Source organism: Lepisosteus platostomus, chromosome 16, assembly GCF_059453375.1.
Source record: "Lepisosteus platostomus isolate fLepPlt1 chromosome 16, fLepPlt1.hap1, whole genome shotgun sequence".
In the NCBI taxonomy this organism is placed as follows: domain Eukaryota; kingdom Metazoa; phylum Chordata; class Actinopteri; order Semionotiformes; family Lepisosteidae; genus Lepisosteus; species Lepisosteus platostomus.
Window position 1 is genome coordinate 27255309 of NC_142626.1, and position 24128 is coordinate 27279436.

The window sequence follows — 24128 nt, forward strand, 5'->3', positions numbered from 1 at the left end:
GTTAACACTTCATGACTGAGAGCTGCCCTTCATGACAACAGAACCCACAGCAACAATGACTTTCATCACCATCTTCATCTGTACACTTGTCTGCTTTCATGGTGAGTAGAAATGAAATGATTGCAATGAAACATTAACACAGGGAGATTTGCAATGTAAAAGTATTTTATATAATGTTTTAAATCCTGAAACTATTTGCAGGGTGATCTTTTCCAAGTATTACAGATATTTTACATTCTAAAATAATAATCATTCAGTAGTAATACATGTATTTATTTATTTTGTTCCAGGTTCAAGTGGCCAGATTATTGTGACCCAGACTCCAGCAGTGACATCTGTTCTCCCAGCACAGACAGTCACTGTGAGCTGTAAGACCAGCAGTTCAGTGGACAGCAGCAGTTGTTATTATAGTGGCTCATATTATCCCTGTCTTGCTTGGTACCATCAGAAAACTGGAAAAGCTCCTAAACTCCTGATGTATGGGGCTACAATCCGTCAGTCTTGGATCCCAGAGCGTTTCAGTGGCAGTGGATCTGGAACTGACTTGACTCTGACCATCACTGGAGTCCAGGCTGAAGATGCAGGAGATTATTTATGTCAGAGTGGTCACTACATCAATAGCAAGGATGTGCTCACATAGTGATACATGTCTGTACAAAAACCCTCTCAGTTCTACAGGAGCTGCTCTGGATCATCAACAGGAACCACTGAGGCTGAGAACAGCTGCAGAGCAGCTTCAACATTGAACAGAGCTCGGGTTAAACAACATTTATACATATTGTGTAGTAACACATAAACAATTTGTCGACATATTTCAGTTAAATTAAAAAAGCTATGAAACTTAAAAATACAAATTAAAAATAATTAGTATTTACATTATAGCTAATAAAAGCCATCAGAGAAAATATTCCAATATATTTTTAGCATCTGCAGATGTCTGATAATTATTATCTATGATATTTATTGTTAGTCAATCCAATCAACTACATTTTTGAAATCAGATCTCAGAATCTACTGTTAAAACATAAAGTTTAGTTTCTAAGTGACATGTGAGACTAGGCTAGATCTGTTTGAATGACAAATCACAAATAGAAGAAAGAGCAGCTTGGAAATACAGAAACTATGGATGTTGTTACTTCAGACACATTCTTGTTCTGCTTGATTTTCAGCAGCCTTTGACACTGTAGACTGTAGCACTCTTCTGCACAATTTGAAAGACTGTGTTGGACTGTAAGGCACAGCTCTGAAACTGTTTTTCTCCTATCTTTCCAACAGGCAGCAGTTTATCTCTATTAAAGAAACAAGATCAGAGTTGTTGCCAGTGACCTAACTTGTTCCCCAGGGGTCAACATTGAGGCCCATCTTGTTCTTCATTTACATGTGTCCTCTGGGTCAGATCATGCAGAACTGGGGCACTAACTTTCACAGCTGTGCAAATGACACACAGCTGTATATCAAAACCAAACCTGATGTGGTAACAAGCTTGGAAAATATAAACAGCTGTCTGGAGGAGATCAGGATAAGGATGAGCCAACATTTTGTCATATTCTGTGGAACTCCTAATAATATCTCCAACACCAGTATCTACAGTCCCATCATTGATAGAAGTATTATCTTCCTCCTGTCCTCAATGGTCAGCAATTTGGGTGTAAATGTCTCTCAATTTCTCAGATCATATAAAAACATTAGTACATCTTCATATTTCCATTTGAAAAATATCTCCTGACTCCTGAGGTCATCTCTCAATTTTCCAGATGCTGAAAATGTATTTTAATGTCATCATATAATTGTCTGTGAGAATAGAAGTTAATAGAAGTTCATTAAGAGAGTCTAAAATAAATTATGAAGTTAAAATTAAAAAGTGTTACAGTCAAAGTATTTTGACCCTAATATTTGTAGCATCAAAGCCTATACTACTACTACTACTACTACTACTACTACTACTACTACTAATAATAATAATAATAATAATAATAATAATAATAATAAACTTTATTTTATATAGCGTCTTTAAAGGTGGCTTCTCAAAGTGTTTTACAGAATGACAACAACAATAAAAAACAAGATAAGCATGATGAGAATACACAGTTAGAGACACAGTAGATGGTGGTACTAAGTACAGTAGGAGCAGAGAGGTAAAGACCAGTTAAGTAAAGGCTCTTCTAAAGAAGAAGGTTTTGAGTCTGGATTTGAAGGTGTTTAGAGAAGGTGACTCTCTGATATCCTTGGGGAGAGAGTTCCAGAGCTTGGGGACATAACAGGAAAAGGCCCTGTCACCCATGGAGTGTAAACTGGCTTGGGGGACAGTAAGGAGTCTAGAATTAGAAGAGTCAAGGTGGGGAGTAGGGCGATTATAGCTCAGACAAGTATGGAGGTGCCAAGCAATGCAGAGCCTTATAGGTGAGCAGGAGATTTTTGAAGTTGACACGAAACTTGACAGGAAGCCAGTGCAAAGACTCCAGGAGTAATGTGATCACCTGTACTTGACCTGGTCAGGATTCTGGCTGCTGAATTTTGGACATACTGCTGTTTGTTCAGTGTGGATTTAGAAACCCCAGTGAGTAGAGTGTAACAGTAGTTGATTCGGGAGAAGAAGATCATACTTATAAGAGATTTCTAATAATTGTTGTGTTGCCTTGACACAGACAACTTGGTCCTCTGTGCACATGCATACATCTCTCTGATAAAAGACATTGTAAAGCTGTATCCAATGCTGTACATATAAAGATATACAGTGCATATGTATTCAATCAAGTCAAGACCACTGGTCCAAGGTCACTGTTCATCACCTAAAGGAAGATACATCAATGAGGAACCTGCAGGATGATGTGTACTGTACCTTAAAATCAAGAACCCAACTCTTTTTTGTTCATTAACTAACTGGCTCCTCATCTCTTTCCAAGTAAATTGGCTCTGACGTTACCAACCATGTGTCTGCAAGCAGTCTGAGTCAGGATCCAGAGTAAATAAAGTGCAGAATTCTGCCCAAGATATTCTTTCTGAAACAGAAAAATTTTTTAATACGTTTGTGTGTTCATGAGCCCACTGTTATTTTTGTGTGATCAATTAAATAAGACATTTTTCTGTTGGCATCCTGAATATGTGAGCATATTCAGAAACACACAATGCATAGACTGCTTTTTAAGACCAAGGTTTAGCCACACTAACTTTTGACAGAGTTGCCTGAAACCCAGAGCAAAGCAAAGCTCTCTTTCCCTCTTCCTCTCCTGTCTGTACTCAGGACACTCCCAGGACAGAGATAGCAGCTAACAAGTCAGACCACAGACTAATCCAACCAGCTTAGTCTTCTCAGCAGAATGTTTTACTTATCAAAGATGGTGGGCCAATGGATCTCTGAGTATAAATGTTTTGATATTCAAAGATTTTCTTTATTCTTTCACATCATAATTCTTAAAAGTATAGCTATTATTCTAAACACGTATTGTGCTTTGTTCACAACAATAAATGCATATGTGACTGGTAATACCTATGAGGTAAACCATAGCGTGTTATAGTTCATACTGTATGTACTATGTTTACAAATATAAGCTGCAACCAGAAATTTGTGCTCTAAAAGCTTTTCTAACACTAACCTTTGTTGAAGTAAGTGACTTGGTCTCCTTTGCCACAATGTATTGCTAATCTGAATAGTACCAACTTTGAATCCCCATTTTCAAAACTGCTTTATGCGGTACAGGGGAATCACCAACAAGTGGGACACAATTGTGAAGTGGAACGAAATCTATTGGATTTTTGAAACTTTTTTAACTAATAAAAAAATGAAAAGTGGGGCGTGCAAAATTATTCGGCCCCTTTACTTTCAGTGCAGCAAACTCACTCCAGAAGTTCAGCGAGGATCTCTGAATGATCCAATGTTGTCCTAAATGACTGATGGTGATAAATAGAATCCACCTGTGTGTAATCAAGTCTCTGTATAAATGCACCTGCTCTGTGATAGTCTCAAGGTTCTGTTGAAAGCGCAGAGAGCATCATGAAGACCAAGGAACACACCAGGCAGGTCCGTAATACTGTTGTGGAGAAGTTTAAAGCCGGATTTGGATACAAAAAGATTTCCCAAGCTTCAAACATCCCAAGGAGCACTGTGCAAGCGATCATCTTGAAATGGAAGGAGTATCAGACCACTGCAAATCTACCAAGACCTGGCCGTCCCTCTAAACTTTCAGCTCAGACAAGGAGAAGACTGATCAGAGATGCAGCCAAGAGGCCCATGATCACTCTGGATGAACTGCAGAGAACTACAGCTGAGGTGGGAGAGTCTGTCCATAGGACAACAATCAGTCTTACACTGCACAAATCTGGCCTTTATGGAAGAGTGGCAAGAAGAAAGCCATTTCTCAAAGATATCCATAAAAAGTCTCGTCTAAAGTTTGCCACAAGCCACCTGGGAGACACCCCAAACATGTGGAAGAAGGTGCTCTGGTCAGATGAAACCAAAATCGAACTTTTTGGCCACATTGCAAAACGATATGTTTGGCGTAAAAGCAACACAGCTCATCACCCTCAACACACCATCCCCACTGTCAAACATGGTGGTGGCAGCATCATGGTTTGGGCCTGCTTTTCTTCAGCAGGGACAGGGAAGATGGTTAAAATTGAGGGGAAGATGGATGCAGCCAAATACAGGACCATTCTGGATGAAAACCTGTTGGAGTCTGCAAAAGACCTGAAACTGGGACGGAGATTTATCTTCCAACAAGACAATGATCCCAAACATACAGCAAAATCTACAAAGGAATGGTTCACAAATAAACATATCCAGGTGTTTGAATGGCCAAGTCAAAGTCCAGACCTGAATCCAATCGAGAATCTGTGGAAAGAGCTGAAAACTGCTGTTCACAAACGCTCTCCATCCAACCTCACTGAGCTCGAGCTGTTTTGCAAGGAAGAATGGGCAAGAATTTCAGTCTCTCGATGTGCAAAACTGATAGAGACATACCCCAAGCGACTTGCAGCTGTAATCGCAGCAAAAGGTGGCTCTACAAAGTATTAACGCAAGGGGGCCGAATAATTTTGCACGCCCCACTTTTCATTTTTTTATTAGTTAAAAAAGTTTCAAAAATCCAATAGATTTCGTTCCACTTCACAATTGTGTCCCACTTGTTGGTGATTCTTCACATAAAATAAAAAAATTATATCTTTATGTTTGAAGCCTGAAATGTGGCAAAAGGTTGAAAAGTTCAAGGGGGCCGAATACTTTCGCAAGGCACTGTATATATATATATTCCTCATATTCTGGGCACGTCTATCACTTTTTGTAATTTACTCTCTGTTAATGGTTTTTTTTTTTCTTGAAGTTAGTTAAAGTCTGGCCTGGTTTCTGCAGGTACCAGTGGATCATTGTTGATAAACTGACTGGCTGTTTAGCTGATTGAGACTGAGCTGGAGAGAACAATCTACCCACAGGACTCTGGAGTTGAATTGGTAAGAACAAACTTTTAATGATTGTGTTTGTAATAAATGTTTGTGTTTTGATTTGCATGTGAAACACATTTACTTGCACATTTCCATTAAAAAACCTAAAATTTAACATTGGTGATTAAAATTAAATTGTAACTAAAGTTAACTTTGAGTACTACGAAATTATTAATGTAATTAATCTTCATGTGAGCAAAAAGCTCCAATGTCTCTAGCATAAAAAAATGAATTTTACATTAAGATAAATAACAATATATTACACATCTGTATAGTATGTATAAGCTCACTTATGTTCAGTACTACTGTATGTGCTCTGCAGCTGTTCTGAGTCTCCACTCTGGTTCCTATTGATGAGTCAGAGTAGTTCCTGTAGAGTTGAAGGAGGTTTTTGTACAGACGTGAATCACTGTGTGAGAGGGAAGCTGTTACTCTGCTGACAGTAATCATCTCCTGCATCTTCAGTCTTGGTTGGGTTGGGAGCTGCTCACGTCCTGGTGTTGCTCCTGGCAACCAGTGCATTCACACAGGGTCTCAGTCTGTATCCAACTCTGGGCAAACTCACTGGGGACACATCTCTCAGCCTCCAGCAACTTATCAATCAGGTGCACTGCAATCATCCAGTTAGGCTCACTATTTCTGGGTAATTCCCTGCCTGTTTGGTGCTCAGACTTTAAGCTCATGTTCAGTGCCAGTGAGTAGTAATGAAGCTGTCTTTTACTTTCTCTCAGCCGACAAACTTTTCCTGTCTTTTTTCCAGCCTTGACCTTGTCGACCTCTGCCCCTGCTGTGCATCCAGAGCTCTGCCTGTTTTAACTGCTGCCTGCCCTGCCTGCTTCATCTTCCACTTGTTCCTCAGTTGAGCCTCATTCTTCCTGCTCTGGTACTGATTCCTCATTCTGATTATCGATGAGAGTCACACAAAGTAAGCAGCTGCATCACTACAAAATTAGACACCAGGCTGAGAGTGTGTCCATATACAAGTAGAATTCTCTCCAAGTCTTTTCAGCACAAGAGAAGTCTTGCTACTCTCTTCCCACCTACTCTCTTCCCAATTCCTTGTGATCAATCAAACAAATACAGTTGGGACTATCGGTGTATATTCAGTGTTAGCAGTCATACCGAAGGAGTGAACTGAGTTTTTTCCTCCTTGTCTGACTTGCGGTCTGTTCCTGAGACACACCATGTGCACAAACAGGTGTACTTAAGAGTCACTTAAGAGCAGAGTCCTTTTCTCTTTTGTCCCCCAAAAATCTGAGTTATCTGGTAATTACGAGATAGCAAATTATAGCAAATTATCTAATAATTACCAGACAGCAATGATCATTTCACTGTATGAACAACCTGTTACAGTTTGCAATGAGACTACCACCAAGTTACCGATAGCTTTGCTGGAACTGCGGGTTTAGTGTTCCTTATGTGCAGTGCTGCAAAATGTGCATGGACTTGCTTCTCCCTCTGGTTTATTTGCAATTAAATGTTGCAGTAGTAATCTCCTGCATCTTCAGCCTGGACTCCAGTGATGGTCAGAGTGAAGTCAGTTCCAGATCCACTGCCACTGAAACGCTCTGGGATCCCTGACTGACGGATTGTAGCCCCATAGATCAGGAGTTTGGGAGCTTCTCAAGGTTTTCCGATGGTACCAAGCAAGACAGGGCTTTCATGAGCCACCATAATAACGCTCACCCACAGAACTGCTGGTCTTACAGCTCATTCTTCACTATCTGATCAGGGAGAAGAGATGTCGCTGAAGGAGTCTGAGTCACAGTAATCTTTTCACTGGAACCTGGAACAAAATAAACCAGGAGCTGTGGAGGCTGACCAGGTTTCTGCAGGTACTAGTGCAGGAAGTTGATAATGCCACTAGTAACAGAGCTGCTGGATATACAGTACCTCTGATAGAATCAGCTTCTCCTGGGAGAACAGGCTGAGCTGGTGACTGAGTCAGAACAATCTGACAACAGGACACTGGAAATTAAATAGCGACAATAGTAAATAGTAACAGATAACGAATTGTTAAAGCTTTCTAGCTGTATGAGTGTTTTCTATTGCCTAAGAAAACATATTTCTACATCTCAATTAGTTTTTTTTTTTAATTTACTGTTTGTGATTATGTTGGCAGGGCTAAGGTTAACTTTATTAAAAAATAATAGGTTGAGTCAATGATGTCCTGTGTGTCAATGACTTTGAAAGGGCTGAAGAGTGAATAATTAACACTGTGTTTCTTACTTCAACATGAGGTAAAATTGGGCACAAAGTTACAGTGCCTTGCGAAAGTATTCGGCCCCCTTGAACTTTTCAACCTTTTGCCACATTTCAGGCTTCAAACATAAAGATATAAATTTTTTATTTTATGTGAAGAATCACCAACAAGTGGGACACAATTGTGAAGTGGAACGAAATCTATTGGATTTTTGAAACTTTTTTAACTAATAAAAAAATGAAAAGTGGGGCGTGCAAAATTATTCGGCCCCTTTACTTTCAGTGCAGCAAACTCACTCCAGAAGTTCAGCGAGGATCTCTGAATGATCCAATGTTGTCCTAAATGACTGATGGTGATAAATAGAATCCACCTGTGTGTAATCAAGTCTCTGTATAAATGCACCTGCTCTGTGATAGTCTCAAGGTTCTGTTGAAAGCGCAGAGAGCATCATGAAGACCAAGGAACACACCAGGCAGGTCCGTAATACTGTTGTGGAGAAGTTTAAAGCCGGATTTGGATACAAAAAGATTTCCCAAGCTTCAAACATCCCAAGGAGCACTGTGCAAGCGATCATCTTGAAATGGAAGGAGTATCAGACCACTGCAAATCTACCAAGACCTGACCGTCCCTCTAAACTTTCAGCTCAGACAAGGAGAAGACTGATCAGAGATGCAGCCAAGAGGCCCATGATCACTCTGGATGAACTGCAGAGAGCTACAGCTGAGGTGGGAGAGTCTGTCCATAGGACAACAATCAGTCTTACACTGCACAAATCTGGCCTTTATGGAAGAGTGGCAAGAAGAAAGCCATTTCTCAAAGATATCCATAAAAAGTCTCGTCTAAAGTTTGCCACAAGCCACCTGGGAGACACCCCAAACATGTGGAAGAAGGTGCTCTGGTCAGATGAAACCAAAATCGAACTTTTTGGCCACAATGCAAAACGATATGTTTGGCGTAAAAGCAACACAGCTCATCACCCTCAACACACCATCCCCACTGTCAAACATGGTGGTGGCAGCATCATGGTTTGGGCCTGCTTTTCTTCAGCAGGGACAGGGAAGATGGTTAAAATTGAGGGGAAGATGGATGCAGCCAAATACAGGACCATTCTGGATGAAAACCTGTTGGAGTCTGCAAAAGACCTGAAACTGGGACGGAGATTTATCTTCCAACAAGACAATGATCCCAAACATACAGCAAAATCTACAAAGGAATGGTTCACAAATAAACGTATCCAGGTGTTTGAATGGCCAAGTCAAAGTCCAGACCTGAATCCAATCGAGAATCTGTGGAAAGAGCTGAAAACTGCTGTTCACAAACGCTCTCCATCCAACCTCACTGAGCTCGAGCTGTTTTGCAAGGAAGAATGGGCAAGAATTTCAGTCTCTCGATGTGCAAAACTGATAGAGACATACCCCAAGCGACTTGCAGCTGTAATCGTAGCAAAAGGTGGCTCTACAAAGTATTGACGCAAGGGGGCCGAATAATTTTGCACGCCCCACTTTTCATTTTTTTATTAGTTAAAAAAGTTTCAAAAATCCAATAGATTTCGTTCCACTTCACAATTGTGTCCCACTTGTTGGTGATTCTTCACATAAAATAAAAAATGTATATCTTTATGTTTGAAGCCTGAAATGTGGCAAAAGGTTGAAAAGTTCAAGGGGGCCGAATACTTTCGCAAGGCACTGTAGTTGTCTATCGGAACTCCTGGAATTATCCTGTAATGAATATGTTTTATTTATCATTGAGAATGATGCAGGTCCAGATTCAAACATGTCCTCACAGTGCACAAACTGTGTTTATACCTCCTCTTGGCTGAAATGACTGATCTATAAAGGCAAAATTGCATAGAAGAGACACTTTGCATTGGCAGGACATGCTTCAATGCTCTGGGAGTGTATATAGCCCAGTGAGTTTAACACTTCATGACTGAGAGCTGCCCTTCATGGCAACAGAACCCACAACAACAATGACTTTCATCACCATCTTCATCTGGGCACTTGTCTGCTTTCATGGTGAGTAGAAATTAAATTAATGCAAAGAAATTATGTAAGGAGATTTGCAATGCAGAGACATTTTTTTGTTATTTTTCAACACTAAAACTAATTGCAAGATGATGAAATAATTAAATTCTGGGCATTTCAGGCATATCATTAAGAAATTATATTACCAGTAATACATTTATTTCATTCCAGGTTCCAGTGGACAGATTACTGTGACTCAGACTCCATCAGTGACATCTGTTCTCCCAACACAGACAGTCACTGTGAGCTGTAGGACCAGCAGTTCTCTGGGTACAGCAATATACCTTATGCAAATTAGATTATGTTAATAGTATCTGGAATAACCTTGTAAAACTGGCAGGTGGAGGTAATAAAGCTTAAGCTCTCCTATACAGCATTTGAGCTGTCACCAGAAAACATTCGGTTTTCTGCGAATCCTGATCACTGCTAAGGGACAATCTTTATTCAATTAAGAATTTAAGTTGTATACTCTTTAGACTTTTAAATTTAAACTGTGTATAACAGCATGTTAATCATTATAAATCAAAAAGTTGGTATATTTTATGAAAGCAAGATTGCTAGTTGGACAAAAGTACACATCCTACCCCCCTTTTCATAAATATTTTAATTATGCAGAAATATTTTATGCATCAAAGTCTTTACCGAAGACATTACTAATAGTATTAATAATAAATAACCTTGGACAACCTGAAAACTCAAAGTATTACCCTGGTCCACTTTCATTGTAACCATCTTTGGAAACTAAAATACTTTATTTTTTCATTGACAAAAAGCAACACCACAGCATTTCGTTGATCCGATCATGTATTTGTTTCCAATCATACAAAGTAAGTTTTGAGAGTCTCCGATTCCCCATGTTTAACATGCTTATAATTGATATTAATTTAGGAACATAAACACATTATGTAAACTGTATATGGCTGGTATTGGTATTTTAAAGAAAAAATACACACTAGTATTCCATTTCTCCCTAAACTTTTTAAGCATCAAAGTCTTACATGTGGTTATTTCGGAAACATTTTTATGTGCTTCTTCTGACCATATTAGGTTTATATACTTTGTAAAAAGTGATAATGTTTTAACCTTTTCTGTGAATTTGTTCGTTATTGGTGTAAACAGCATACTTTTCGAATTTTATTAACAGGGAACATAATATGGAATCCCGTATCTAAACAAATTAATAATTATATAATTATATCCATGTACTGTCTGGCAGAATAAACTGAAGATTTAGTTAATGCGACATGGAATTATTAAGAATTATTACCTCTTTTTACACTTGAGAACAAATGAGAACTGTCACGTACTGTAGCATTTCTTTCCGGACCCTATGCAGACGACACGATCCGGTTGGTGAAGACACAGTAGGAATAAAGTCATGCAGGAGAAGGGATGGAGACAGGAGGCGTGTCCAAGAAGTGCAGGTGTCCAAGGTAAGCGAGTCTGGGGCGAACAATCCAAATAGACAGACACAGACAGGGAGAGAGCCTGAGGTCAGAGTGCAGGGTCTGCCATTGTACAGCGCCCCTGGAGCAGCTGGGGTTAAGGGCCTTGCTCAGGGGCTCCAATGGAGTAGGATTCCCCTGTCTATGTGGAATTTGAACAGGTAACTTTCCAGCCACAGAGCCACCGCTCTGCCCCAGTATATTACTAATAGTATTTATAATGAATGACCTTGGACAAGCTGTAAACTCAAAGTATTACCCTGGTTCACATTCTTTTTAACTGTCTTTGTAAATGAAAATACTTTATTTTTTCATTGACAAAAAGTAACACCACAGCATTTAGTTGAGCCAATCACGCATTCGTTTCCAATCATACAAAGTAAGTCTTGAGAATCTCCGATTCACCATGCCTTTCACATGCTCATAAAATATATTAATTTAGGAACATAAACATACAGTATTACTGCATGTAAACTGTACTGTACAGTATATGGCTGGTCTTGGTAGTTTAAAGAAAAAATACACACCAGATTTAGAACTTTTAAAAATTAAATCTATTAAATCTATTTAGGTGTTTTATTGTTTAATAACCTAATCACACAATAGAATGCAATAAAGAGCATGTAATCCTAAGACTGCAAGTAAAAAACCTCTTTGATTCCCACATTTATATGTTCCATCCATAAAGGAAAGGTCCTCTTGATGGCAGGGAAGAGTTCCAGAGTTGTCATCTTCTTCTTGCTGTAGTACTTGAAAGTCCAGTTTGTCTTTTTGAAATAGTTTCCTTGAGGAAACTTTGTTTAGATACAGATTAATATGCACAACACCTCTCTGTAAACATGTTCAACTCTCAAGAATTAGAATGAAAATAAAAACATTTTATACTCAAGGACCCGTTGGCCAAACGTCTTGAGTTCCGAAACACCTCCTAGAAAGATGAAGCTGGGCTAAGTTAATTTGTAGTCTGACTTAGTAGCAGCTTGCACTTTGCTGAGAATGTCCTTGCGTTAAGATAGGGGGAGAAAAAGCTTTGCCTAGCATTTGCTGAGGGCAGCTCTGCCAGAAGTCTGTGCACAGTTGTTTTCTTGGGACCAGCCACACATTAGACAGATGAGAGAAAACTGGTTTATTTCAGTTATAGCTTGGTACTGAATATTCTAATATTCAGAACGTCAACAAAAAAGTATCCAACTGTCTTATTTCATTGATAAGATGAAAATGAACAGTGGGTTTGCAAACCTTAAGATTTCTTTTGTTCCAGAAAGAATATCTGGGCAGACTTCTACTCTTTACTGACTCACTTTCTCTGCCTGGCTTCTTGGAGAAAAGTTGAAGTTGACATGGTCTGCTTGGAGTCATATGGTTGGTAAAGTCAGAGGGCCAGGTTATTTGAAAATAGAAGAGAAACCAACAAAAATAAGTTGGGTTCTAGCATTTAGGATGTGACATAAAAGTTGCTAATAGGAAGTTATCAGGTATAGTCCTGGTGTCTGCCTTGGACCTTGGGGTGATGGACAGTGGACTCTGATCCATTTTCCTGGCTTGACTCAATGGAGCCCATTGGTATTGTACAGTATATCACTAGATGGTTCAGCCTGAGTTGGGCTTCTTTAACATTCCTCTGCTTTTACACAGAACTGAAAACTTCTAGGCCAAGACAAACAAAGATTATTATAAACATTTAATAGCCCTTAATTCTAAGTGTAATAATAATAATTCATTGTCCCTAAACCAGAGCCCAAAATTAGCAAAGCTCACCATTACCGCACCATGGAACAAGTAATAGGTTTATTCCATGCTGAAAAAGAGAAGAGAGAAAAAACACAACGTTTCGGCCATGGAGCCTTCTTTAGGTGTGAGAGAGACAATGTAGTAGGCAAAGGTAATGTAGTGGGAGAACAAAGGCTGGGAGGGAGGAGGGGTATGCGGTATGCTGACAAATTATTTGACACCCAAAAAGAGCCAGTGAAATTATTTGCTCACAATGGTTCCTGTTGGGAAGAAGAAGTAAAAACAAAAAAAAATCCATACAGTCATATCTGTCATATTCAGGGTTAATAGCATCCTGCCACATTGTTACGGATGACACGTGTCTTTCAGGAACATTTCTGCAATGTATTTCATAATTAAAATGAAATTGTTCAGGCTTATGTTGCAGTTGTACTATAGTATGTATTACTGATATGACTAATCAACCCAACAGTTTTCAGTTCATCTGTTGCAGTCACTGGCTGAACAGTGACTGATCCACACTGTGAGTCTTAAAGTGTTTGGAGCAGTTAGGCAGCACAGATACAGTATGCAAAGCTCCTTCCTGTCACAGACAGTTAGAAAAAGAGCTTGGAATCAGGTGCAATTCTATGGTTTGGCTACTTTTTGCTATTTGCTTTAATTTGTGTTGCTTTGAAGGAAGTGTTATTCACAAAGAATCAAACTTTGTACTGTATACATTGTACACAGCAGTTTGCCAATATTGATTTTATATTGTCCAGTATCACTAGTAGCCATAAAATCACTCTTACCATTTGGTATTTCAGTTTCTAATTTTTCCTGTAATTTCAAATCACCAAATCATTACAATGAACAGACAAAGAAGCACTGAACACAGAAAAATGATGCAGAGTGGGTAACAATTTTAATTTAGATGTTAAAACAATCACACTGTTTTAGTAATATGTGATATGTCAAGGAAATATGATGTTTCATTTGGAAGTGAGTATGTTACAGTCTGATGTGATGGTGTTGTGTGTATAGAGACACAGATAACTGAAGGAATGGCATCTTCAATAGGTCATCACCATGACCCTAAGTATGTGTTGCATAAGTCCAGAAGATATACAGTAGATGAAGTGTCAACATAGTCATTTTTTCATGAATTGGTACCTCTAGCTCAGAGTTTCCCATTTTTATTGTAAAAGTTTATGAAACCAGTTCATCCAACATAGAAGGACAATATCTATCCACAACACCTTATGATTATACCCCCAGTACACAGCAGATCAGATGAGGAAATTAAGAATGAATCAAGCTCACCGGAGTTCACATCCCTACTCTCTTCAACAGTGTCATGGGGTCTTTAATAACCCCACTCAAGTCATGATCTCAGGTTAAAATGTAGAATTAGGTTTAATGTGTCATCTGAAGGATATCAGCTCCTAAAGCACTACATCCCTGTGTGTTTGCTTGTACAGGTGCAGCCATTCAAAACAAGCGGGCAATACTGCATTATTTTGTGGTGCGCTTTACGCAGTTTACCGTGAGTTACCGTAAATTCTCCTATAATACCGCAAGTAAAATAATAGTATCCGGAATTTCTGCAAGGTGGAGCTAATAAAGCTCAACCTCTCATGTTTGAGCTGTCGCCATCAAAGTCTTTAACGAAGATATTACTAATAGTACTAATAATGAATGACCTTGGACAAGCTGTAAACTCAAAGTATTGCCTTTTTCCACGTTCTTTTTTTCATTGACCGTCTTTGTAAAAGTAACACCACAGCATTTCGCAATCACGCATTTGTTTCCAATCATGCAAAGTACAGTAATTTTTGAGAATCGATTCACCATGCCTTTCACATGCTCATAAAATAGATTGATTTAGGAACATAAACATATTACTGTATGCAAACTGTACTGTATATATTTAATGTCTTTACTGTGCCCGTTTTAGCATTGAATATTTATATGGAATTTTACCACTGAAGGGAAATCTTAGTAGCTGAGCATAAAAAGAATTTGAGCATACTGTAACGCATGTGAAGGCCATAACGATATTAATCTTGGATTTAAACATACAGTATATGGCTGGTCTCGGTACTTTAAAAAAAACATACACACCAGTATTCCATTTCTCCCTAAACATTTTAAGCATCGAAGTCTTTAACTAACGTGATACCGGAGTCAACAAGCATACTTTTAGAATTCGATTAAAAGGGAACATAATATGGAATCGCGTATCTAAAGAAATTAATAAAGATATAATTATATTCATGTACCGCAACAAAAGAATAGTACACGCTGTACATTGTCTGTTGATAATGTTTCTGTAGTGCTTTTTCAGCACTCTGCATGTGACCTTGCTGGTGGTGTTGTTGGTTAGGTTCCTGACTCCCATGTCATACACATGTTGAAATCCCATTGGAGCTGTAACATTTTTTTTAAACAAACATTTCTTTGAAAAAAAAAAGTTTCCCTGGCTCAGAGATTAAATAAAACTTCACTTGCACCAAACAAATTTATATTTCTAAATATCACAACATGATCGAATTTAAGTCATTTTAATAACAATGAATAGTCACCTAGGCGTTACAATATAAACATTTATATTGATTTAAATCGCATTTAAATCGCCTTTATTTAAAACCCATAAATAAAGCTGATACTGTTTAGACTTTTAATTATTTAAAACTGTATTACAGCAGCACAATGCACAATGCAACGTAAATCGCTATCTTTGTCTTCTGCGTAATAATGTTCACCTCTCTGTCCAGCAAATTAACAATAGTAATAATAATGAACTTTATTGTATATGGCACCTTTAAAGCTGGCTCCTCAAAGTACTTTACAGGATAAAAACAATAACAACAATACTGTTAGGCTGGGCAAACGATTTTTTTTATAAGAAATACAAAATGAGATATAATGATGTGTTCCGGCTTAGACATTAACAAAGAGCATAACACGTGGGCGGCCAGCGGGAGTGTTGGCTGTGACGAATTAAACCGGTTTCACAGGTATTTTCAAAGTAGAAGGGGGCAAGTTTCCAGCGAAAGACACCTCCCCCCTCCAAAACCAAGGAAGTACAGTACTTACTAGTTAAGAAAGCTAGGCTCCTCAATGAAATTGCTTTAACATGCTAATGCGTTGGTGTAACAGTCCGGGCGTGGCAAGCCCTAATGTCAACCCGACTACGGCGAAAGGAACCCTTCTTTCGTTGGAAGACAATGAACATATTCTAGCCCTAAATGAATTAGTAGCAAACATGGTTTACATAAGACATTTTTCCAAGAAAGTTTAGCCTTTGTCACTAATGACACCACTAAATAAAGACATAAATAAAGAAATCTTAAGATTTTTAAAATACATTACTTTGCTAAAATTTATTTAAAAATAAAAACTATTACAAACGCCAGCAGAGAGAGAGAACAGGGGAGGGATGTTGATTTTGCATAAGGGGCGGGGTTATGGAAATGTTGTCTATTTGGGAATGTGGAGTTACATGTTCTGGCTGTTTGTGAATTATCATTGTTGAGTATGGAGTGTTTAGGCAAAATGTAATTTAGCGCTTTCTGGCATGAGGAGACCCCCAAATTAATAATGTAACATGCTATTGTTTGTGCACGAACATAGTTACTGTCTATTGTTATTTCTTTAGATACGCGATTCCATGTTATTTTTTAATCCCTGGCGGACTGGGAGTCCATAAGAATTGAGTAATAGGTTTCATTGCGCTTTGACAGATCGTCTTGACAGTAAATACTGTACAGCCTCTTTTTCTAATTTTTCTAATTTTAAAAACTAATTTTAGTTTTTAAAATTAGTCAAGCAATATGAAGCATCTCCTTTTTCTTTGAAGTCCCTTAATTATCATTGAGCACAGCTTTCTCACCACATAGATTACTTTTTGATACCACCCTTACACAAAGCAGAAACTTCTTGTATTTTCCGATGACATATAAGTGGAAAAATTACAGATTTTAATCGTCTTTAATTTTGTTACGTTATACATTTTAGGAACGTTTCATCTATACAAACACCACAAAACTATTCTTGATTGTATTTCTGAATGTTATGTTACACCCACAGTAGTTCACTGTTTTAAATACATCTAATTAAGAAAGGTAGGTGTAAGCACTTCAGATCTTTTTTTCTTTAAAAGTGGCATCTCAAAGCAATATAGTAGATGTAAACCACAGATTACAAAGTAAATACCCAGACAAATGCAAACGCATTTTTAATAAAATGCTTTTATTTATTCAGCAGAGAGAGAGCATAAAACCTGGGCGTAACAGCTGTTCCTTTTTCTGATCACTCGCTCTCTGGATACACATCTCACCTGTCCTGTTCTTTGTTTTCCTAATTTGCTGATTATGCCTGCTGCGATCCACTCCTGCCCTCACACCTAAAGAAGACTATTTTAAATTTCTTTGCGTGGTCCATTGTGCAATTAACCCTTGTATGTGCTCTCCTTAAGGTGATATCACATAAAGGTGATATGTAAAATAATGTTTTTTATTATTGTTATAGAGAAACATGATCAGATTTTCCCCGGTTCAGAAAAAGTTTGTCACAAGTATACTTTTAATACAGTCTTTGCTGTGCTCTTGAGGATCCTTGTGATATTTCGAGCTCTGGTTGAATGATAAGTGTCGCAGTTTAAATAATTTTTGTAGTTAGAAATTATGAAACGCTCTGTTAAAAGCAAGGGAGTTTTTATGTCCGTTACAGTAAAGGAAAATGCCTGACACAGTAGGGCTTGGACATATTCCCAGTGCATATTTGCAATTTACGTTGCATTGTGCATTGTGCTGCCGTAATACAGTTGAAAATAATTAAAAGTCTAAACAGTATCAGCTTCATTTATGGGTTGCAATTAAGAAAAAGTCAAAAACCAATTTAGAGCTTTCTAGCAAGAGGAGACACCCAAATTAATAATGTAACATGCCACTGTTTGTGCATGAACAAGGTTATATTGCTATTTCCTTAGATACGCGATGCCTGTCTATCCTGGCTGTGCTCTCTCTCTCTCTCTCTCTCTCTCTCTCTCTCTCTCTCTCTCTCTCTCTCTCTCTCTCTCTCTCTCTCTCTCTCTCTCTCTCTCTCTCTCTCTCTCTCTCTCTCTCTCAATTAAATTAAATTCAAGGTGCTTTATTAGCATGACAGATGGGTACAATCAGTGTAGGGTATTTTCTTTGCTTTGAGATGCCGCTTTTAAAGGTGATATATAAAATCAAGGCTTTAACTTGCTTTAACTCCGCAAGTCTGAGTTCTTGTGCCTGTTCTATCTGAACCCGAAAGTATTACAATATTTATCTTTATAGCAGGTGGTGTACAGCTTTTTAGTGTAGATTACACTTTTCTAAAATGTATTTAAAAAATAAAAACGATTGCAATCTAATCTTTCCACGTTTGATCCCAAGATCCCAAGAAAAATAAATCTAAATGGGGAGAAAGCTATGCTGAAAGTTTATTAAGATACTTAGAAGACAAAGATATCAATTTATGTTGCATTTGTCTGATTGTGAATCAAAAAACACATATATTTAAACCCGCATTTGCGATTTAAATCAAAACGCAATTTAAATCAATATAAATGTTTATATTGTAACGCCTAGGTGACTATTCATTGTTATTAAAATGACTTAAATTCAATCATGTTGTGATATTTAGAAATATAAATTTGTTTGGTGCGAGTGAGATTTTATTTAATCTCTGAGCCAGGGAAACGTCTTATTTTTTCAAAGAAATGTTTGTTAAAAAAAAAAGCGTGTACTATTCTTGTGTTGCGGTACATGAATATAATTATATCGTTATTAATTTCTTTAGATACGCGATTCCATATTATATTCCCTTTTAATCGAGTTCTAAAAGTATGCTTGTTGACTCCGGTATCACGTTAGTTAAAGACTTTGATGCTTAAAATGTTTAGGGAGAAATGGAATACTGGTGTGTATGTTTTCTTTAAAGTACCGAGACCAGCCATATACTGTATGTTTAAGTTCCAAGATTAATATCGTTTATGGCCTTCACACGCGTTATGCTTCTATTCTTTTTATGCTCAGCTACTAAGATTTCCCTTCAGTGGTAAAATTTCATATAAATATTCAATACTTAAACTGTCACAGTAAAGACATTAAATATACATATACATACTGTATACAGTACAGTTTGCATACAGTAATATGTTTATGTTCCTAAATCAATCTCTTTTATGAGCATGTGAAAGGCATGGTGAATCGGAGATTCTCAAAAATGACTGTACTTTGCATGATTGGAAACAAATGCGTGATTGCGAAATGCTGTGGTGTTACTTTTACAAAGACGGTCAATGAAAAAAAGAATGTGGACCAGGGCAATACTTTGAGTTCACAGCTTGTCCAAAGTCATTCATTATTAATACTATTAGTAATATCTTCGTTAAAGATTTTGATGGCGACAGCTCCAACATGAGAGGTTGAGCTTTATTAGCTCCACCTTGCGGAAATTCCAGATACTATTATTTTACTTGCAGTATTATAGGAGAATTTACGGTAACTCGCGGTAGACTGCGTAAAGCGCACCGCAAAATAATGTGGTATCGCCTGCTTGTGTTGAATGGCTGCATCTGTAGCTGTACATGAGTTGGAACTTATAAGGAACATTTTTCCTATGACTAAAGGTGATGACAAAAATGCTAAATAATACACACAAATAAATTGAACATTTATAATTATATTATTTGAAAATATTTGTCCAACTTCCACACAAATGGCAAATATATGTTAATAAAAGGAGGGTTACTTTAACTAAATATGAGTACATTAATCTTTGAAAAATCAAATTGAGTTTAAAATGATTTTTATGACATAGAGACAGAAACTTCTTTATCTCATGTCTGACCCTGACACTGAGTCCAGTTAAACACCCAGGAGAAGAGTGAAAGGTGTCAAGTCGGCCTTCAGTCACCCTCTGAGACACAGATATCCTTCCACATCACAGGTTGTCCAGCACACATCTCCTCCATGATGACCGACCACCATCTCTCACACAGCCTCTCCAAGACTGAGCTAATCCACATCCTCACCAAGCCTTCACTTCAGAGTCGGCTTTCTGTAACCCTGGGTTCACCACGTTCACCAGTGTAAACCCCACCAAGACAGACAAGAGCCCTGGTGTCGTCATTGGCAACAAAGTCACATTCCTCTTAAACACATATCAAACTAAGTACATGAAGTGAGTATCCTGCTACTCTACATGACAGGGGCCATGAGGACAGTTCTTTGGTCCTCCATTGCAGCACCTTTACAATGTCGGAGCTGCTCAGGAAATAAGTATTGAAATTTCAACAACAAGTGAATAAGGGAAGGCCTGTTTGGCCTTTGTGCCCAGTAGTGCTGAGGCACAGGGTTCAATTCAGAAGCTGGGGTCCTGACAGCCTGGAGTTTGTATTGTAATATTTTTGGGTTCTGTGAGGACGGACACAGTGATTCAGACACTTGTTGACTGAAAAGCGGCGCTTTTATTTTTCGCGCAGCCAGCACAACACCCTCACCCGCACGCTAGCAGAGAGAGAACGAGAGAGTGCCAGAGAGAGCAAGAGAGAGAGCAACACACTGGGGTCTATTCGGGTAGCTACACAGGGATAGGGGTGAGGGGGTTAGAAACCAGGGACCTATTAAGAAGAATCCGAGCGATCTCGCCAAACTGTACGTCCATTTTACAGTGGGTCAGCTGCATTGGTCAGTGGCTTTCCTCATCCCCACCCTGACCTCTACTACTCCCATCCTACCCCTCGCCACATACCCCAGCCTGGCGGTCTTCAGTTGCAGCGCATGGCGAACGCGCTACACTATGCTCTCTCTGTGTTTGTATAGGCTTCTTCCGGGAGGTCTGGTTTTCTCCCACAGGTCAAACACATACTGGTAAGTTAATTGGTTTCAGGGAAAATTGACCACAGTTTGAGTAGGTTTGTGTGTCTGTGTCTGTCTGAGTCCTGCAATGGACTGGTGTCCCATCCAGGGTGTATCCTGTCTTGTGGCCATGTCCTGCTGGGAAAGGCTCCGGCTGCCAATAACCCTGTATTGGATAAAGCAGTTAGAAAATGGATGGATAGAAATCAATGAAAACGTTACAGCAAAGAGGCTGTCTCTGTATTTCAATAATTATCCTAACATATAAAAATCACTAGATTTATAATTTATCATATAATTAATATTTATCATATCATACAAATAATTCAGTTGTAACATTCCACAAAACTGAAAAGCTCCACAAGCGTTGAGCTTACTCTTTGACTGGGGTAGAACAGAGGAAATTCAAAGACACAGACTCCTATAAAAACTCCATCTATTTTCACAGCTCATATCACATCTAACTGTCTGTGACAGAACTTGCATACAGGAAGGAGCTTTCCATACCTGTGCTGTCTCACTGCTCCAGACACTTTAAGACTCACAGTGTGGATCAGTCACTGTTCAGCCCTTTCAGAGTCACTGACACACAGAGGAAAATGATACCACTGCTTCTACTGCTGGGGACACTGGGGGTGAGGTTTAAAGATAATTCTTGCATTCTGTGATTCTGTGATTCATTCTGAATATTGTGATACAATAAAACTTACTGATAAATGAATGAAAATTATAGCAATTGTTTACTCAAGCAAAATAATACATACTGTAAATGTGTACAATGATCAATTATTAATATTCTCTTATCTATAACTATTCCCTCTCCAGGGTCCAGTGGTCAGATTGTTCTGACTCAGTCTCTAGCTCAGACTGTTCTCCTAGGAAGCTGTCTCTATCAGTTGTACAGCCAGTCAGTTTATTAGCAGCAACCTGCACTGGTACCTGCAGAAACCTGGTCATTCTCCACAGCTCCTGGTTTGTTACGCAACAACCCGTCAGTCTGGGGTTCCTGATCGATTCACTGGCAGTGGGTCTGGAACAGCCTTTACACTGACAATCACTGGAGTCCAGGCTGAAGATGCAGGAGATTATTACTGTCAGCAGGGCTACAGCTACCCTCTCACACAGTGATAGACGTCTGTACAAAAACCTCCCTCAGCTGAACAGGAGCTGCTCTGGCTCATCAGCAGGTCTCAGACAGAAGAACAGCAGAGGTGCTACAGGAGAACTGAATAACACTGGGTTTGTACATAATGTACAAATTTATATTATATTTGAATATATTTGTAAGTACTGTAGATATTTGTTATTTTACATTTTTACACATAAATTTATAATGTATCTAAGTTAATAGATATGGCAGCATGATGGCACAGTGGTTACTATTGTGCCTTGCAGTGCTGGTGCCCTCGATTCAATTCTTAATCTGCGGTGGAGTTTGTATGTGCTGGTGCTGGAGGAAATGCAATGACATTAGTTAATTTTTTTTCAAATCATTCATCTTAGATTATCAAAGTGAATTGGAAAAGAAATGTAAATCTTTGGCATTTTTAAGTTTCACAGTTATACTAGAATAAGTTCTTATGTCATACACTCTGCAGAGATGCAACAAGTTACACACAAGGTGTATCCCTGTGGTGCTCTGAATCCCAGCAGTTTTGCAGGATGTTTTATAGTCTGAGTACAGCTCTGGTCAGCCCCTGTTATTACATCAGACTCTTTTCTTTTCCTTACCCCTTTCTCTCGGGCTGTCTGGGTTACTTTTCTTTCCCTCTTCTTCCTGCTCCCCAGCAAAGCCTTTTTATTCCTTCCTAGGGAGCCAGGCATCCTGATTCTGTTATGATGCCTGGAGATCCTCACTCTGTTAGCCTGAGCTCCCTGATGATTCCTAGTTCCTGGGCTCTGACTGGGACCTCTCCCTGCAGTTGTGCTGACCCGGGGCTCTGAGGGGACTGAGATCTATATAGTACTTCACATTATAGAAATACATATATGTGCTTCAAAAATATCAAATTGATTTTTGATACACACCTCATCTTAGAGAGAGGAGTGGGGGAAAATCTGTCAGTTGTTGTGTTGTTGGGAGAAATTGCTCAGATGGGAGAGTTGAAATTTATCAGACTGTCTCTGTGTTTCTCTGACAAACCAGGTACACAGCTCCCTGAACCCTGGTGGTGTCAGTTCAATCTCTTTGTGGCCGTTTGTTTGTTTAGTTCCTACTGCACCATTTAAACTTCTCATTCAGTATCTGAAATGTGCAACGGGTACCACAGATGTAATTTGACTGCAGGAGTATTTCCAGGATGCTTCACATGTCATGGAAACTGTAGATGACTGGTTTAAACAATGAGGTTTTGATTTTAAATGTAAACTGTATCAGAAATGTATACTGTATCTAAATACTGTAATCCTTTCTACCTACAAATTGCTTGCTTTCAGGTACAGTATTTGTGAAACAATATGGCCTTCAAACATCTAACAGTTGTCAATCAGTGCAAACTGTATTCACACCTCCACTACACCATTAAAATTCTTGCAATACAATTTCTTTTTTTGCAAATAAATTAAATCATTGACTACAATGCAATATGCTACAGTATATATAGAATAAATAAACATAAATAGATCAATATACAATACTATATCAGATACTTATCAGTATATAACCCATAAAATTAGAAATGTGATCTGTGTGTGCATTTGAAGTTTATTTTGTATCATTGTGTGTTGATAAAGATGAGCCACTCTGTGTTAGAGAAGAGGAGCCAAAGTACTGAAAATGAGTATATTTCTAGTTTGCAACAGTGACCTCTACTGGAATTACTGAAAAACTGCAATACATTTAATAATTTAACCTGGTGTTGCCTGACAGGCAGCACTAACCAAAATAACAAGCAAATTATCTATTTAACTATCATTAGAATACAACAAGATCACAAACTGAATGCCATCAGATAACATGAACTACATCTGCAGGAAAACATAAGGTAAACTGAGCCCTCAGGTTTGTTGACAAAAGGTACTCCTGAAATATTCCTGCTATGAAGTTGTGTTTATTGTGCATAATGAGGCAGAACCAGACATTTCTTCATAGACCTCAGTGCACAAACGTGTTTACAGCTTGGTTAATTAATTAAGGACGACACTTTGCATTGGCAGCACATGCTTCAGTGCTCTGGGAGTGTTTATAGCCCTGTGAGTTTAAAACTTCATGACCGAGAGCTGCCCTTCATGGCAACAGAACCCACAGCAACAATAACTTTTATCAGTGTCTTCATATGGACACTTGTTATCTGTACTCGTGGCGAGTAGCAAATAAATTAATACAAGAAGATTTGTAATTAGCAGAAATGTCATTTTAAGTGTTTCAAAAGTGAAATGTATTTTTTTTTTCAGGTTCATGCAGGCAGATTACTATGAC